This window comes from Neodiprion lecontei, chromosome 7 (genome assembly GCF_021901455.1).
Source record: "Neodiprion lecontei isolate iyNeoLeco1 chromosome 7, iyNeoLeco1.1, whole genome shotgun sequence".
NCBI lineage: Eukaryota > Metazoa > Arthropoda > Insecta > Hymenoptera > Diprionidae > Neodiprion > Neodiprion lecontei.
Genome location: NC_060266.1, coordinates 1,994,931 through 2,013,549, shown reverse-complemented (window position 1 = coordinate 2,013,549; position 18,619 = coordinate 1,994,931). Strand labels below are relative to the sequence as shown.

Sequence of the window (18,619 nt, the reverse complement as noted above, 5' to 3'; positions counted from 1 at the left end):
TTGTTTTTTTTTTCTCAAGCTGCCACTCAAAAAATTTGTGAGAAAAGTTAAAACAAAAAAAAAAAAATTGTCGTGAAACCTGGAGGAGGTAGGTAAATATTTAAAGGTCACCACCGATTATTGCAACATTTTTTATTCATTTTTACAAATTTTTTGAGTAGCATATAACAATAACAATTATTCTTTGATTAATTTCATTCCTACACCCGTAATCTTAGTTTTATCAATTTCCATTTCGTTAAAACGCATTTTCTAATCCACGCTTACCGAATAAGTTAATCTGGGAAACTGCTTTAAATCTTTTCAATTCGTTGCAATTAATCTGTCAATGGAATTTTTAAATACTAACTAAAAATGAATAGACAAATGATAAGAAAAAATACCAGGCAAAACAATTATCAAATCGCAGTGACGATTATAATAAACTAAATTAAAGTATTTTAATCAATGAATTGATCGGTTTATCTCATCAAACTTAAAAATTTTACCATATAATCTACAAATTGTTACTGCTGTCATTGGTTTACCGAAAATTCAATCGTCATGACAAAAGTCACGATTAATAAAACGATACCGGATAAAATTTTATCTTTTCCAAAACTATCAAAGACTGTCTTATCTGAATAAAAACATGTCAAAAATTTCCCGAATGTTGCACGGTAAAAAAAATTGAAAATAAATTTTTATACTCCAAGAATTCTGAAATTACAACACTTGCATAATTATTTTATATAATTTTCATCAAAGTCGTTTCCCTGACTTTTCAAAATTCCAAATTTTCAAATATACAAACTCATGTGAATTGAATATATAAAAATACAAAAATTGAACGATGCGTGAACAAAAATATGCATATGTTACGAAGGAATTTTCTGAAAATCATGCCTTACTCGAGACGCGAAAAAAGTGTCGAGAAATCGAGAAATCGCTTCTTGATTGTACGGAACTGTAGATACTGTGTATAACTTTGATTTAAAGATTGTTTTTCCAAAGATACTTCAGGTACCTACTAATTGTTTAATTGAAAGACAGTGTGATTAATATATTTAATTACCTCAGGAAGGAAGTAAGTAATATTCAAAGAACCTACGTTTTCATAAAAAATAAAAACAGATTAAAAGTTTTACAGAAAGATAATCAAAGTTTAATTTAGCTAGTATTTGTTTTAGAAAAATGTGTAAGTAACAAGTATTTTAATCCAAACAAGACTGAATAAATAATATATCCTGATGATTATTAATAAGCTTTATTTTATTTCGCATTTAATTAACAAATTAATAATTTTTTTCTTCAATGTTTCAAAAATCTCTCGAAAATTCTTCTTCTTCTTCAAAAAAAAATAAGTCGATAAATCAAAAACTCTAATGTAGATTAAAAATAGAAACCAGCAATAATTTCTCATATATTTATCCAGTTTCCTCTTTAATCCCGCATCACTTTTCAAAATCAGTTTTTAATTCAATTCAGTATATCGTTGTCAGACGCTCTACGACTCAGCGCATTGCTGCAGCTGGACCAAAAAGCATTCCAGAATGTAACGCAGCGTCCGTATAATAAACATCTGCCAGACCGGTTGGTCATCTCGCCGCGTTACTGGATTTATGCATATGTATAACACCGCGCGGTCATGCAGCGAGAAAGAGAGAGAGAGAGAGAGAGAGAGGGGCGGGGGGGGAGAAGGGGAGGCATGACTGACCAGTGTCCACTCCGCGTTACTTTTTTCCTCCTTTCTCACCCCTGTGTTCGATCGTTTATTGTGCGGTGGCCTGGTCCAGGTTCTCAGGATGCTGTACGAAGGTAACAAACAACCGGACACTGGTCAGTCACCCCCTTGACCCCAGAAATACTGGTTTCCGGTTATCCTCATCCCCGTCCGGTTACTTGCGGAGACGCGGGTCCCCAGTCTAGATGAAAACACCGTCGGTCGCGGATTGTGGTTGAAAAAATTTATTGCTTGAAAAGAACCGCGCGTGAGGATGTAAAGTCTCGAAGGAAATAAGGCTCGACTTTGCATCGAGTTGGAATTCGGGGTGAGTCACCCTAGAAGTATGAAATTTTACAAATACTTAAAGATCTGCGTAATTTGGTTATAATATGACGAAAAATCCGTGTATAAGAATCAAATTTTTGGGGGTAAGAACGAAGTGAGATTAAAAATTAGAAAAAACAACCCCTAAAGGTTCAAAGACCCAGATTTGCGACAGGGACGCCACTGCAGTGTTAAGTTGGTGAAAACTGTGAAGCGTTTGATAAAAAAGAGAGAAAAAAAAACTGGTAATAAAATAAACGACGGTTAAAAATATAAGGATCGCTGTTTTGTCGGCCGGGGGTGTAAAATTTCCTGCGACAGAATTTTGGTCAGCGACCGGCGGTCAAGCTGGCTTGGTTAGGGGAGATTTTACTGACCACTGCATGCTGGGCATAGTTGGAGGAAAATTGCGTAGGTGGCTCCAGTGAGGCTGACTCTTGGGAAGATCAATAACTAAGGGTGGCTGTTTTCACTGGGGGTGTTACTTGGGGCGGGGGTGTCGGATTTGAATTGAGGAAAATGGTGCCACGCGCCATCTTTCGATATATGAAAGACGATATCTTATAAGACTTAGAGGGAGACAGAGAGAGTGAAAAACAAGCTTGTTCAATTAATTGTTTGTCATATATACGTATAAAAGGGGTAAATGAAGTGAATTATAATCGATTGGAAAACAAAACGGAGAGAAAATTTTATGTGCGTAACAAAAAGTGCGCCAAAGTCTGAGCTGCTTCAAAAAACTTCGAAAAAGAGATTTCACTTGGAACTTGAGAAAAGCCTCGTGAAATTTTATCGGGTTTCAAAAAATATTCGATCGTGTCAATTCGTCAAATTGGATTAATTTTAAAAGAAAAAAAATTCAAGCTTGGGGGAGGGGGGTGGGACTCCGGTGAAATTTGAATAATATCAAGCTTTTCGTTTTCGAAATTACTAATATAAAGAAATGCTCAAAAATTTCTGTCTAAAAAATTTAGATCATGGTAATATGTGTCTTGCAAAATAAGAGTAGACAACAAGGTATTCTCTTAACATATCATGGATCTGATAAAGTGTTCGTATTAGAATTTTACATCATTTCATCTGATTACAAATAACGTTAGTCTCGAGATTTTGGACGGTAAAAATTCATAACACTTCAGACGTATTTACAAGTCTTTATAAAATGAGTATCCGTTTTCCTGCCCGTCATATTCACACTTTGATTTACTGAATTCAATAAGTCGTAATTTAGTTAGCAACAAGATTGATGTTATAAATAATCAGATCGCTAATTCTCTTACACTAGTGTTATTCATATGCTACGAAGATATAATTACACGGTTTTGGGTTTATTTTAAAAAGAACACAAATATTCGACGTTGTTCAATCCAATAGCTCCTAATGAGGTTGAAGTTAGTAACGTTAGCGTAACGAAATATTTAGGAAGAAAAAACAAATCACTATTTTACACTTTTGTAATCACTTTAAAGTGGCTAAATTTTGAAAATGTGAGTTAGTTTCTATTTATCAAAATAATTTACTGCATTTACTCGTTCAAAGTCATTCTAAAATTGTATAATAATGATGTTTTCCCAGCCGTTTCGTTACATTGATTAACGTTACTAACTTCAGCCTCTCGGATCTTACCGAACGTGACCAATTCAAACAGACAGAAAAACATTGGTTTCACTTTCTAAATTTTCTTGGTATGAAAACTGCGGAGCTCGGCACCACGAATATTTACTCTTTAAAAGTGAATCTCTCCACTCTATTTGAATGAATTCTCACTCCAAGACATTACCAGAGCATCAAACTGAATTTTATAGTGAAAAAAAAGTGAAAAATTTCAAGCGTCAAATGAAACAAATTACGAGTATAACCGATGGGTCCCTAAAAGCAGCAACAGTGATTAAGAGGTCGTCGATTTACTCGAGGGTACGATCACTCGTCCCGGTATCACGAGTATCTTCCACCTCCACCTTGGCCCCGATCCCCTCTCATAATCGGTAACTAAGCACCGTTGTGTTTTCATAGGAGGGATACTTTGCACAGGATAAGGGCAAACCGTGTATCCTTATCCCGTTACTCTCGGGCCTTGAGACTCCGGGTCCTATCCTATATATCCAGTCGACGTCTGGGTCCGAAGACTTCGAACTTCCAGAGCCAGGAAGCCGGTAGTTTTGGCTATGGAAGCAAGCCAACACTTACCTATGGCCGTCGGATTGAGCCAAGCGTTAGTTACCCGGTAGGCAAAGTATGAAACTAGCATCCCTCTCCCTCTCTCTCCCTCTCTCTCGCTCCCCGCTGCGAGAGTCCTGGGTAATCACCGAACTTCGACTCTCCCTCGGGGAACCTTCGATATAACTTTACTCCTGCATCGCTCCGGCTGTAGGAGAAGCCGGCTCGACCCTCTCTCCGACAGTCTACAAACTCCGGGTCTCAAGTCTCTACCTCTCTCTCTCTCTATATATATCTCTATCTCTCTCTGGTTTCTCGTGCCCGAACGTCGTCAGCAGGGATCAGACATGGGGACTTGAAAAATACGCTTTTTACGGACCTGGTTAATCGTTTCGCTAGTTAACAATCCCGTTCGCACAACCAGCGACTCTGGGACTCTTCATCCGACTAGATACGAATATCTGTTCATATGTAATTAAACTTTATTGCAGACTTACTTTGTCTGACTTCTTCAAGTTTCACTGGTACGGAATTTCACGAGGGTCTTGTTAAGGATGTACTTGCGATATATTCTCAACAAGAAGTGAATCTCGTCGACAATATCGAATAATTTATAATATGATGAGAATTGGAATAAAATCAACCACAATAAAGACGATAAGCAAATTAATTAACAATTGGTTAATTTGTTTCCAATTTTCGTCTTATCGTAAAGTATTCACTACAAGTTGAAAATGTATCGCGAGTACATCCTTAAAAGACTTTCCATGGAATTGTAAACTGATTCAAAAGATTAAACAACTGGTTTTGGAACTTGATCAAACCAAATTTCACTGTCTTCTCGCAATTTGAAAATTGAAATCCGTAACGTTGGACTACCGATATATTGAATAATAATTAGCAGAATAAATTTGAAAGAGTTACGTTCATAAAATACGATTAGAATAAATGCTTTCCTTTATCGTACGATTTAGGGAGCGCATTTGGAAGCATTCCAAGAGATTCAAGTGAGGAACGTTAACGTCACGAGAAATCAGAGAGAAATTCATTATATTTGTATAAATTTCAGACAAAATTCTAACGGTGCGAAGCAAATATTTTTCCTCAACCGTGCATCCGTTACATTAACGTTACTAACTTCGATCACATAAATTTCCAAAGTTGCAGAATAGCGATGTTTCCGAAAATTTCATGATCAGCTCATAGACGCAAATATCAGGAAATTGAACCTCATCAACTATTAGCCTAATCAAGCCAATTTCAACTGCAACTTGCACAAAAATTTGAAGAAATCTCAAAGGTGTGTAAGTAAGAAAACATCGGGATGGGAAACCTGAGCTTTCCTCCATTCTCGTTCGAAGAACGTCGAAGACGAGGTTACGGAGCGGAACGAGGGTTGATAGAGGGTCAGAGGAACGTTAACGCACCACGAAACCGTTTACCCCCATAACAATGCCGGCTTATTATAGAACGACAAAAGCTGAGAGAGGGATCTCTGGAAATCTCTCATCTCGCGATGATTAAGGGTCGAAGATGAAAACGAGGAGACGTTAGGATCGAGGAAACTGGCCTCCTCCTCCTCCTCCTCCTCCTCCTCCAACTCCAACAACCACGGGGAAACAATTCTACTATGCAGTACCATTGCACAAGCTACGCGGCTCGATCCTTCAGCCAGGCAAAGATTCGTTCGGACTCTGGAAACGTCAAGTTCGGCTCGTCGCTGCTGCTAATTCGGCTAAACGTAGACGGAGAAGAGCTTGCGGACCCTTAAGCTCGCTAATGAATTCCTTCACCAACAGCTGTCGCCTTAAGATGGACCACGTCAGCCAAGTTTCACGCAACACCGGACCAGCCTCGATCCGTCCATTCTGGCAGCGTTGCAAACGTTAAAGAAATTACTTTGGATCTTTTGATTGAAGTCTTGAAGTCAAAATTTGGTTGCATTGCGTGTTTTACTAGCGTATTACATTTTTCAGACTTTGGTAACGTCGCGTTACGTTATTCTAGAGTCCAAGGTCCGCAATTATTATCAGATTTGCTTCTACTGGCAAAACAAATTTCAACGAAATTTCAACTTCACTTCGTTGCAAATTTAATCGACACCTCCATCAGAATACGTGTAAAATGAGCCAAGACATATTTTCTTATATCTCATAAACAATCCCGTCAATCGATACAAAATTTTAATCTAACGATTGAATCCCATAAATCTATTGAGTAGCCAAATCTTATCGAAGAGTGAACGTTAATTCTGATATGGTTACAACTCCCTTAAGAGAGTCGTAAGAATTGTCGCCGTGTTATCTAAATAAGAAATACAAAAAATTGTTTTGCCTGCATTAAAGAGACATTCGTCTGATATGTTGTCAAAGCTGCATTCTGAATCTACTTACCGAGAACTGCTGCACCTCATCCTTCCAACTTCTGCACGTAGAGCGGCGAACAACGTTCGTCGATTGGTCAAGCTTTCGGTCCATGGAATAATTGCGTGGGCACATAACGGCCAAAGTAGGTGGAAGTACTGAGAATGACAGCTCGTTGCGTAAGGACTGAGACTAATCGGATTTCATCCAGAACCTTGGTAGCCGATGTGGATCGTTCGCGTCATCTGTGGGTAGTCGTGAAAGAGAGGAGTTGTCATTGGAATGGGTTGTCAGCGAAGGATGCGAAGAAGGCTGAGGACATTTACGTGGAAGGCCAACGTCCCGCGAAACGTATACATGTGTATATTAATTAAGTTCGCAGTCGATATGTTATCTAAGAAAATTCACAACCACTCAGCGATAAACAAGTGGTATCAATTTGCTCGGAGGATTCGATCGGTGTCCGAGGCTCGCAAGATGTTCGGATTGTTTTCTCGACCCACGCTAGTTTCCAAACGTCGGAGTTAGTAATAATTTGAAGAGTTTGATAAAACCGGTTGACACGAATTTTTAGTCTGGGTTCTAGAGAACGTTTTCCTTTTTCTTCTCAATACAGGCACCCGTATTAGCTATCATCCAAAAACTTCAAGACTTACTTATCAACGTAACAAGGATAAAAACAAACTGTATAAGTAATAAATAAATGTTTTTGTTACTATTCCATGTATATAATCAAAATTTGTCTATCTCAATAGAACCTCAAAATAAAAAATAATTTTTTCGGTTGACCTGTTTCATACATTCTTTAAACCCCGACTGTTCCAAATACGAGTGTTCAATGAGGTTGACGACTTGAAAGAAGCAACGGCTCCTTAACTTTACGTTACGAGATGAGTATTCATGAAATTGATTGTCATCGTGATATCACGCAACTTGAAAAGAGAAAATAATCCACCTACTAGTCGTATTACAAACAAGAGAGAGAATTTTACTCGTCAATTGAGAGAAATTCTTCGTCAGGAGCAATGGGCATAACTCGATATCCAGAGGTCCTTTAAGATGGTAGGTAGGCACTTTGTGGCGGTTTGGTGGGATAGCGTCCACGTCGTCGTCGTCATCGTTTCTAAGGGAAGGATCGTAAGTGGAACGGGGATTGGAGAGAGAGTTGAAACAGGGGTGACGAGGCGGAGAAGGGGTGAGGGGGTGAAGGGGTGAAGGGGTTGGAGAAAATCAGGGGAGGAAACGGGGCTACGAAATTCCCCTCAGGTTATGCCGATGCTATCTAAGACGCAGCCACCCGATCTCCACCCCCAAACCCGCCCTCTTCTCCAGCTCCTTCCAGAAACCAACCATTGTTCTCTCCGAGGGATAATTCAAATTCTGTGCACAACGGTCACGGTGATTCTATACTCCTGGTCATTGCCAATGGCATTTCACTCCGTGTATACGTAGACGCCTGTACCCTCTCGGTTCAATTCTTGTTTCCACTATTCTACAGACACCGGATTGATAATGTCGAGAAGGATATGGTGGGGGGGGGTCACTTTTTCACATTTCATCAACTTTGGTGATATGAGAAGAGGATTGGTTTCCCTCGAAGACGGTTTTTTCTACCATCAACGAATCTCTACGTTTTCGAACCTCGTTGGAACACGATAAAACAAATTTTTTGGAAAAAACTCCGTTTGTCGGCCTGTCTGACAAACTTTCGCGATGATTTCGGAAACGGATCTATGAAGAAAATTTCAAACTCACAGGATTTTACAGTCAAACGATAGGCATGAAAAATTGCCATGAATCGGTTAATTTGAAATTCGATTCTTTGTTCTAGCTTTTCTATATTTCGAGACCTTTCCATTTTGACTTTGCTGCACATCAATTTTCTACATTTTTAACATTATATAAAATGGAATTTCACATTTATGAGACTTCGATATTGCGATCCTTAAATTTTTTAATCTTTGTTGTACATATTTACCACCATTCGTATATTCGTATATTGTTACACGCGGAAAAAATTAATTTTGTTAATTCGATTTATTTTTCATTTGAAACACAGTGTGTTCGAATCAAATTTAACCTAATAAAAACAAATACTGCGTTAATTCCTCAGCGATAAGTTTATAATAATTTTTGAAATCATCCTTTGCGCTAACCAAATTACCACGTAAAATACAATATTATTATTATTATTCTGATTACGTTCAATATTACCCGAATCACAATTGATCGAATAATCTCGTTGAATTATTATTAGAGACATTTACCAAAGCTACGATCTTCCGCATCTCTGATCTATCAAGTGGTAAAAACTCTTGACTCGATTGACTCGTCATTGGATGATTGAATACATTTCATTGGTCAACAAAAGGCAAGGAAAATAGTCGTCAATTATCTTTGAAATCGTTATTATTATTGTTATTATTAGGGTATTCGGCATTCTGTATTATACGGAGTAAATTGAAGAAGAAATTGAGAGACTGATTCTGGTGAAACGATGCCTGGTGAAGAGGATCCTAATGAAAATTAATACCATTGAAATATGTGACGTATTATTATGTATATACACGTATGTATCGATGTCGTCTTTCATACGGTTATAATATTTTTCCAAAGAAAAATGTTAGACAATTCTATTTGAGGTTCAAGCTCCTTACGTTAATTAAACTCTGCAATTTTTGGAGTATGAAAAAAATAATCGTTGCTACTCAATTTGATTTAAATTCAGCCCCTTACAAAAGGTTTCCGTAAGTTTTTTGGACACAAAAACTCCCCGACTTCTTCAGTTATTCCAGCCTGAAAATATGATTTTTCCGCGTTACCCTTTCAAAAAATATGACGCTCGCCGATTGCAATTTTTTTTTTTTTTTTTTTACACCTTACCTTTAATATTACCTAGTAAATATCCTACTGTCTGACTAAAAATTTATAAACAACATCCTGTGATTTTTCGTAAGAAAAACACAAACGAAACGAGATTTCGTATAAAGTAATATACATGAAACGGTGCTAGGAAAAAAAAAAAAAATAACCGTGCAATATTATTTTTTCCTCATAATCGGCGAGTACTTGGTACAATAATGACGAGCGTATTTTTTCAACAGATTCAAAATTCCCCGGGTTTTCTCGGTTTTCTCTGTGCCTACGAACCTAGTGACATATATATATCGTCAAATTTCTAGACGCCGCAGAGCCTTTGAATGATGCGTTTATAAAGGGGGCCGAGAGAGAAATAGAGAGAGAGAGAGAGAGAGAGAGAGAAAATGAGACGAGAAAGGGCTCAGGGACCCTTCGGAATTGCATTTGGACGGCCATATTTTTTGGGGAAATCGGTCGGGGTGGGAAGTGGGGGGGAAGAGGAGGCCGATAATTTTCCTTTCATCATTGGCGGGTCGGAAACGGGAAGTCGGGATGCTGCGGGTCGAGGACGCGTCTTAGTCTGGAGCGTTTTCGCCACTCCGTCGTCCAATCAGCCCCCGGCGTCCGCGTCTTACCCTCCCTCCCCCGCTCCACGAAGTCATCTTTCTTTCGCCTCTCTCAATTCCCTCAGAAACTAGTTCCAAGGGTCTGGCTTTCTGCCTGCCCTGACGTTCCTTCGGCAGGCCGCCCTCTTCAGTCTCTGACCAATTAAACAACCCCCCGAGGCTTCTTCAACTTCGTTATATGTCATTTCGCGATAATTGGATTCTCGAGTTTTCGTAAAAAAAAAAAAAAACGTCAACGACTTTTATCATTCGAATGATTATTAAAACTTGAGTGTGTCTTTTGTTTTGCAACTAAATCGATTTTTATCGGTTTTTTTTTTGTATGACAGGGTTTGTCGATCACGTTATTCATTTTACAATTAATCCGGTCATTGATTGATTCGTGATGGTTTCGAGTAAAGGTTTATACCGAAACGAATTTATAATATTATGGTCAACCCGAGAAATAGAAATAGATATGCAATTAATTAATTGCGAGGAAATTTGTTGTTTTTTACTTCAATGTTTGAAAATAATAATATTCATACGAATCAATGAATAATTTCTACAGCAAAATAAATTTGACGAATAATTCCAAGATACAAATTATCACCATTCATTTTATGATTAGAATAATATTACAATTATGTGAAAAATTTCAATTGATTGACTATGTAATCACAGAGCTCCGATTTCCGTCACTGCGAAAAAAATAGTTCAAATCAGCGTCAGGAAGAATAGAAGAAGAAAAAAAAGAAATGTTGAATCTTTCAAAAATCGACTAACAGACAAACTGATCAGAGTTTCAATAGTATAATATACGTATAATATCAAGATATTGAGACTGTATGTTGGTTATTGGCCAGCCAGTGTGTTAAACAAGCTTTGCGCTTCGCCGGAACGTTGATGGAAATTAATAAGCGTCCGGTTCCGCCCCCGTATCTAAACGATATCTGTCTGGCAGGTGAAGTAATCGAGATTTCGGGACGAATAAGACGAAGACGGTGCTAACGGATGATTGAAAGGGCCACTGAAGGGATATGAAATTAATATCTGGACCCTTATATCAATTATCTCTCAAAATACGTGAAATTCCAGTCCACAGTATTCGGTAATTTTTTCATTTCGATAGCATACTTTCATACTTACTCGTGAGAAAGAAAAAATTAGAGAAATTCGTGATGGAGCGTTTCAAATCGGTTGCAAATGGTGAAAAAAAAAAATTCCCCAATTTTTTCAAATATTTATTTCATTACCCTAATTTCCCTGTTTAAGCAGGAACGTGTAACATTTCTTGATCGTAGAATGTAACGAAGCGAGAAAGAAAAAACCTCACGAAAGGTTGCAAAAGAAGATAAATAGCACCGAATAACTTTGTAATGAAATTCAGTACAAAATACAGTGAATGAGCATATTTTTGAGTAGTTTAAAACTTCCCGCTTAGACAGGGAGACTAGGGGAATGAAATAAAAATTTGAGAAAATTAGGATTTTCTTTTTTTTCACCATTTGGGACCGATTTTACAGGGACTATCATAAATTTTTGTTTTTTTTTCCACCCCATGCAAGAACCACCCTAATATATATATATCTGTGATATCTGCGGGGTTACAAAGGCCAGTCGAAGGCACAGCAGGCATCTCTCTCAATCCCAATAGACCCGTCCCAAGCCTCTCGTGACATAAGTAAAGGCATTCGAAGCATCTTCAGGTTCCCCTCGAAAACCGGAGAATCTATATTCCCTCCGTGCACGCCACCCGTTCGTATTATTATAGGGCTAAATGCGTAAGGGTATCAGAATTACACAACAATGATGAACTTCGAAATTTGAACGCTGAGAAAATCGGCGATATATATAATTACGTCATATGTACATTAAACAGGTGCAATCGTATTATATATATCCAATAATAATAGTTTATCTTTTTTTGGCTGAGATAAAAAAAAAAAAAAAAGAACAAAAAAATTGACTTTAGTATTGAAATAAAAAATAAATATATATTTTTGTTGTTGTTAAAAAAAATGGCAATTGGTGACGTGTAGAATTAATTGTGTCCGATTGACGATTGAATCTGTACACATACGTACATAATTTATAATAAAAGAAAATATATTATATATTGAATGTTTTCGATGAATTGTTTGTAGATTCATCGTCAATCATGATTCTTCGATTACACAATTATTTTGATATTACAGTCGTTCGAAATCAGGTATACAGTAGATGAAAGTAAATCATTGAAAAAAAAAGCACAGAGTATTAAGAGATTTTCAAATCTGGTAATCAGGTGATTTTCAATCGGATTTCAGATCGCTTTCCGCTATAAACAAAGTTCGACTGACTTCTTCTCGATTTTTCTAATTTTGTTACACCCGCTCGTCGATCAAACCATACCGTACGAGTATATTTTAATTTTCAGAATTTTTCTCCATCGTAACTCAACATTTTCGTAACTTGAATTTTCGAAATCTATCATTTCGGAACGTTGACCCGTCGGTTTTCCGACCATTCGAAACATTGTCGTTTCCCCAAAGTTTGATTCCTTAACTTCAACTTCGACTAATTAAGCGCTCTCGGAACTTTTCAAATTCGGAACTTGAACCCCGTTCCCCACGATCGTCCCGTTGCATAGCTATTTCCCAAGGAATAGCCGATCATTGCCGGAGTTCTACTCTGCTCTAACATCCGCCTCCAGAGATAGAGCTAGCGAAGCTTAACTATATCCCAACACGAAGTTGAAATCGTTACGATTATACACACAAACGTGCGGAAATTCGCGCGCAAATACCAGTATAGTTTTCACACACACACACACACACACGCATAGAGACAGAGATATTTCGCGACGAAGTAACAAACTTGGTACAGTTTATATACATAGTTTATATACCTATACACAGTTATTGTGTATGTGTATAATACACATGTATGGAGAATTTCTCTCTACATCCTTAAGCCGAAAGCCCGACGAGGATTGCGACCGTGAGTTTCATAGAATTAACGATTGCCATCCCCTGGCTCCTTGACTACCCTTCCAAGCAACGTCTAATCAAGTTTTCGAAAGCATCTTAAGCCTCACCTTGACTACAAATAATCAATATCTCTATGAAAAAGAAGAAATCCACCGTGAAATTTGATCGAAGACAATACAATGAATTTTTCAAATCTCGAGAAAATCAATTCAACTGTTTTCGCGGATGACAAATTTTTTTAAAATTGAATAACGAAATATTTTTATCACGCTTGTGGCGAGATAAAAAAAAAACAAACAAACAGAAGAGAAAAACAATTTTCATGGAGTTTGACCAACTTTTTCGGGGATCCTTGAAAAAGTTTTCAAGATACCAAAGGCTCGTTGATACAGAAAAATTGCACTCATTCGGCTGCAACGATCGAAAACCTTTCATTTTGTTGTACCGAGAATTTGAACTGAGAAAAATGTCTTGACAGATAACGGCATAGTAAAGAAAAAAAAAAAAATAAGAGCAAAACGGGTCGCTTGACGCAAGCATAATATTCAAGAAATTTCAAGACAACAATTTAACAATTTCTTTTGTTTGGGCCTAAAAATAATTTTTGAAACCTGGCAGAGTTGTTGCCTATAATGATAGGAACAAACCTTGAAAACATCCAAATTTGATCATTTTTAATCCCCTGTATATAAGCCTAATAAAAATGATGCTATTAAGCATATATATATATATATATATATATATATATATATATATATAAACAAAAATATATTATAAAATTGTGATACAATTTTGAAATTTTTACAATTTGTTCTTATTATTATAAGCAACAACTCTGCCAAGTTTCTAATCGGTCCCTTAATTTTCACCAAAATCATACAAAACGAAATAACTATTTTTAAAACCAACGTGCATTTTACATTTGAAAACTTTCAGAGCTTAGAGAGGCACGTGTTACAGTCGACGCAGAGGCTTGAAACTTGACACAGATGTTTTTTCAACGATTTAGAACAGATCTGATAGACTTCCCAATGAAAATTTTTGCCGACCCCCAAATAAGTACCACCCTAATATACATGATATATATATACACAAACTGTATCTGGAAAATTGGCAATCATATCCAGCAAATAACCGAATTAATTAATTGAATGGAAGCTTATTAAACGGTATAATTATACCTATCGTATAATTGTCATGCCTGTTTAAGATTTGAATGAGGAGGATTACATACGTAAGGTATCAGAATGAGAATTATGCACGAGATAATTATAGAAGGAAGCCGAAGCTTGAGGATGGGTAGGTATAATATTGATTCGAGGTAAGATTGGTGGGTAGATTGAGAAAGCGGTGGGGAAATGGAGGGTGGTCAAGAGGGCGGGGTGGGAGGGAGGGAGAAACGTCGGCAAGACTTGCGAATCGAGATTGAGTTGCTGCTGAGAGGACTAATGAAAGTGGAAGCTGATATATAGTCGAGGAGCCTCCCTCCCTCCCTTCCTCCTCCTCTCGGCCCATCCTCGCCCTTCGCGTTTCACCCACACATTTACACACACGCACACACACACATATATATAATATAATATAATTAAATGTGCAGGTTACTGATTGTACCTGAAACTACAACGTAATCAACCCACTTTGGGGGCTCGGACAGAGAGAAAGAGAAAAAGAGACGCGTTGAGACTTTCCGCCATTTTCTTTTTTTTTTCTTGTCATTCAAATAATTAAAAGAGCACTGAACCGATCAAAACGAAAATCTAATCAGTTCCAAGTTTGGAAATGCTGCGCGGATCGAGGGCAAAATAATTGGAATCGAAAACCTCGATCTCGAGATATCGTCGGATGGAAAAAAAATTGATCAATCTGAAAACGAGCGTGGACGATTCTTTAAACTTCAAAACGTCAAGCGATCTAGGAAAAAACTCAACGTTTCACTTCCGGCGCGTTTACAATAACTTCCTTTTTTTCTCTCTAAAAACATACAGAAGCGGGAAGTTAAAAATCGTGATCAGTTCGTCAGTTGTCAACGATCTAAAAAAAAAACCCGTTCAACCGATTTCAATCGTTCTTTCACGATTTCTCCCAGACGAACATAGACTGTATGTTTCAAGAAAAGCTCATTATTACCATAAAATTAAATATCTGCGATCAAAATTTTCTCAATCAATCTATATTATCATCATTGCGCACGGATCTCAGGGTAATACCGACAAGACTTTATAATTAAAGTCTCCATGTGCGGCAAAGGGAGGTTCGGCTTCTACCCTTAACCAAGAAACAGGCAGGAGAAGCAGCGGGAGATTTCAAGAGCAGGGGGTGTGGAGGGGGAGGGGGTGGACGGAGGGGGAGCAACGCGAAGCGTACACGCAGCAGGGGATGCGCGCTGCGAGACTACAGGGGGTTGCTTTTCGGAGAGTCCTACCGCGGTATGTATGTATGCATGCGCATATACGTGCGAATACGTGAATAGTATATACATATATATTTATGTATATATATAAACGATGCGTAAGGCACTGGGAGGAACTTAACCGTGCGATTGGGGCAGGGGTGGAAAGCGAAGTTGAAGGTGGAGGCAATGCGACGAGCGATGGGGTTCAATGGGGTTGGTGTACGCGCGTAAACTTGCCCCCATGAGACGCAGACGTTTTGTGCACATGTATTGAGTGTGTGTGTGGATATATATACCTACACACACGCAAGGCAGACGCGTCTCTCCTTCGTCCTTCGAACTTAGGATTAGTCAAGAGACGTGATTACCTATGTCGCTGTTATGCGTAAATTTCAAAGGGGTGTATGTCCCGTTTGCGATTCTCAGGACGAAATTTTAACGACACGTGACAATTTTTTTTTTTTTTCTTCTTCGTAGTCTTATTTTTTCTCGATTCATCGCTTTTTTCCTCGTTTGATTTTCTTCGTTACAACGTGTTCCTGAGTATGTAGGATGTACGTGAAAATTAACATTTTTAATAATCAATATTGTAATTAAAGAAGTATGATGATAAATTATGACAATTTCAATGAAACGAGATCTAAAAAGAATCACCAACAAGAAGTAAACAAGGAAATTGAATTTTAGTTTGAAAATATTTTAACCACCTCTCGCCTGTAAACTTTTTTATTTTTGTCTTTATCTCTTTATACCACTTATTAAATTCCTTCTCTCTTGACGCATTTCTCTGTCCTTAATCGTGAAAATCAATTGTACGCACGTTTGATCACGATAGTCAAAGTTGTGAGCTAATTATACATGTATAACAGCAGCGGAAAACATATAAGCTGATCTGATTCTGATGTTTGCGATACGAAAGGATCTTTGGTTAATCTTACAGTAATCTTCAATGATTGCTCGGTTCTAGATTTAACTAAATGGGCGAGCAACCGCATCGTAATTGTATTTAAGGGATCGGGTTATGTACATTTATGTACGTGTATCTGTCGTACAAATCGTCTAGGTATATACTGCAGGTATTTCACGTTAGATGTACGTATATATATTTATATTAATTTTCGAAACTATTTAAAAATACGATATTTAAAAATATTCAATCCCTTACCAAATTTCCAGTCTATGGTAGTTCAAAAATTTATAAAGCTTGGCAAATGTTTTTTTTTTTTATTTTCACATTCCTTTCATTCCAACATAATTGTAATATTATTTTGTCTGAGATTTTTGTAAAATCGAACGTTACAGAAAATGTAGGAATTTTGTTTTCTCAGGCGAAATCGCGGTGTAAATTGGTAAAAAAAAAAAAAACGGAAAAAATTGTTCACGTTAATCGATTAATGCCAAAGAGTAAAAGAAAAGAAACATTCTTGCGATTGATCACTCAGATTCAAAATTCAAGTTAAATACCTGAAATACCACCGATTTTAAGTACATGTGTAATACAATTTGTAACGTGGGATCAAAGAGGTTGAACAGTTTTTGCGATACACGCGAAGGATTCGAGGGGCAAGCGACAAACTTGGACTGGAGTAAATTAGGCGAATAGCAATCGGATTGTATAAGCTGCAGGGCTGCAAGAAGAAGAAGGGCGAAGACGAGGCACTACGGTTTATACTATACATAGGATATTCTACGCCAAATCGACCCTCGACCTCTTGGATTTGGTTGACGATTTTTTATACCGTTCTTCTACCTCTAAAAAGTAGTCTGAATTTTTTTCTCAAAATTTTATTTAGTAAATTTGATTTACTTACGATTCTAGAAAACCGACATGTCTTTGCACGTATGTAATTTAAAAAAAAAACTTAATACTAGTTTGTGTATAAAAATGTACAAGCAGCAAAGCAACAAAAGACTGAGCATATTGCTTTCAATTGTTGTCATTTTGTTTTTTCTCAAAAAAGATTAGAAACGAATGCCCGAGATTAAAAATTTTCATGTCAAGATTTTCAAACGACGTCAAAAGAACAAGTTGGTTTCTAAAAATTATAAGTAAAAGAAATATATGCTTGAAAAAATCTTTAAAACAATCCGAGTACCGTTCAGAGTTGGAACAACAACATGAGAAATTGCGAATCAAATCCACGATGTCGAGGATCGGTGCCTGTAGATTTGGCGTGGAATGCCCCATACACATTACACCGTATAGCTCCGCAGGACGTACACCTCAACGATGGAGAGCTGAAACTGTTTTTGTCGAGTTTACCTCGTCGAAGTTTCGCAGGCCGAGTTTGCAGTGTAGGCTAGGTGTATTATGGGTATACACCCCTGTATACAATGTATGTATAATGTGTGTCTGGCACGAAGCTATATGGTGGTGGTCAACTTAGTTCCATAGAGGTATGGAAGGTAAGCGAATCAACGTGATTGAAAAGCAATGGCTGGCCAAACGGAGGGAAATACAAAGACAGATTGAGAGAGAGAGAGAGAGAGAGAGAGAGAGAGAGAGAAATGAGAGAATCGGGATTTTGGATAAATTTAAAAAACTTTTAACGTAGATATCCCATTAACGCAACATTTTATTAACCCTTTTCAAAAATTTCTTGCATATACTTGTGAAAATGAAGTGACAATTTACTTTTTGTTTTCTTCAAATCTCTGCAAACCACTGTAATAAAATCGTAAATATAACGGATTTTTTTTTCTTTCTTTCTTTTGTGTAAGATCGAATTAGAAATTCAGCGAAATTAAAATGCAAAATATGATTCGATGTGCCGATTAATAGACGCAATTTTAGCAATTGCATGCAAACACTTCTCGATACAATAATACATGATAATATATACATACGAGTTCGATAAAACCAATCGCAACAAACAGATTATATGTACAAAATTGTTTATCGGTAAGAATATTTATCACACTGTTATTCCAGTTTGTGAATAATTTGCTGTTCGTATGCACAAGAAAATTATTTTCAACTCGTACGACGTCACGCGTAAATAATAGTAAACAAAAACAAATCAATTGGCAAATTGGCTGAATTGTGTCGATCAAGTGTCAATTGCATATTACATGTATACGTATAAGACACGTGTACAATTACTACGTTCCATCGCTGTATGTGGGTATGAATATCATTGCAATAATCTTTATGTGTTAAACAATATTGCGGTATTCAAAATTCAAAAAAATTTACAAAATTTTGCTCTCGGCCAAAGCGCCCGAACAAACATTTATTTCGC

At 37.2% G+C, this 18,619-nt stretch overlaps 1 long non-coding RNA gene across 3 annotated transcripts in view; it reads right to left on the bottom strand.

Moving 5' to 3' along the window:
- Positions 1-18,619, bottom strand: part of LOC124295317 — a 126,400-nt gene that overhangs the window by 92,130 nt on the left and 15,651 nt on the right. For 2 of the 3 annotated variants that reach the window (XR_006905227.1, XR_006905225.1), the window contains exon 3: positions 6,580-6,794. The exons of the other annotated variant lie outside the window; for it this stretch is intronic. This is a non-coding gene — a long non-coding RNA (uncharacterized LOC124295317). The remainder of the gene's footprint in view (positions 1-6,579; positions 6,795-18,619) is intronic. 3 annotated transcript variants of the gene reach the window in all.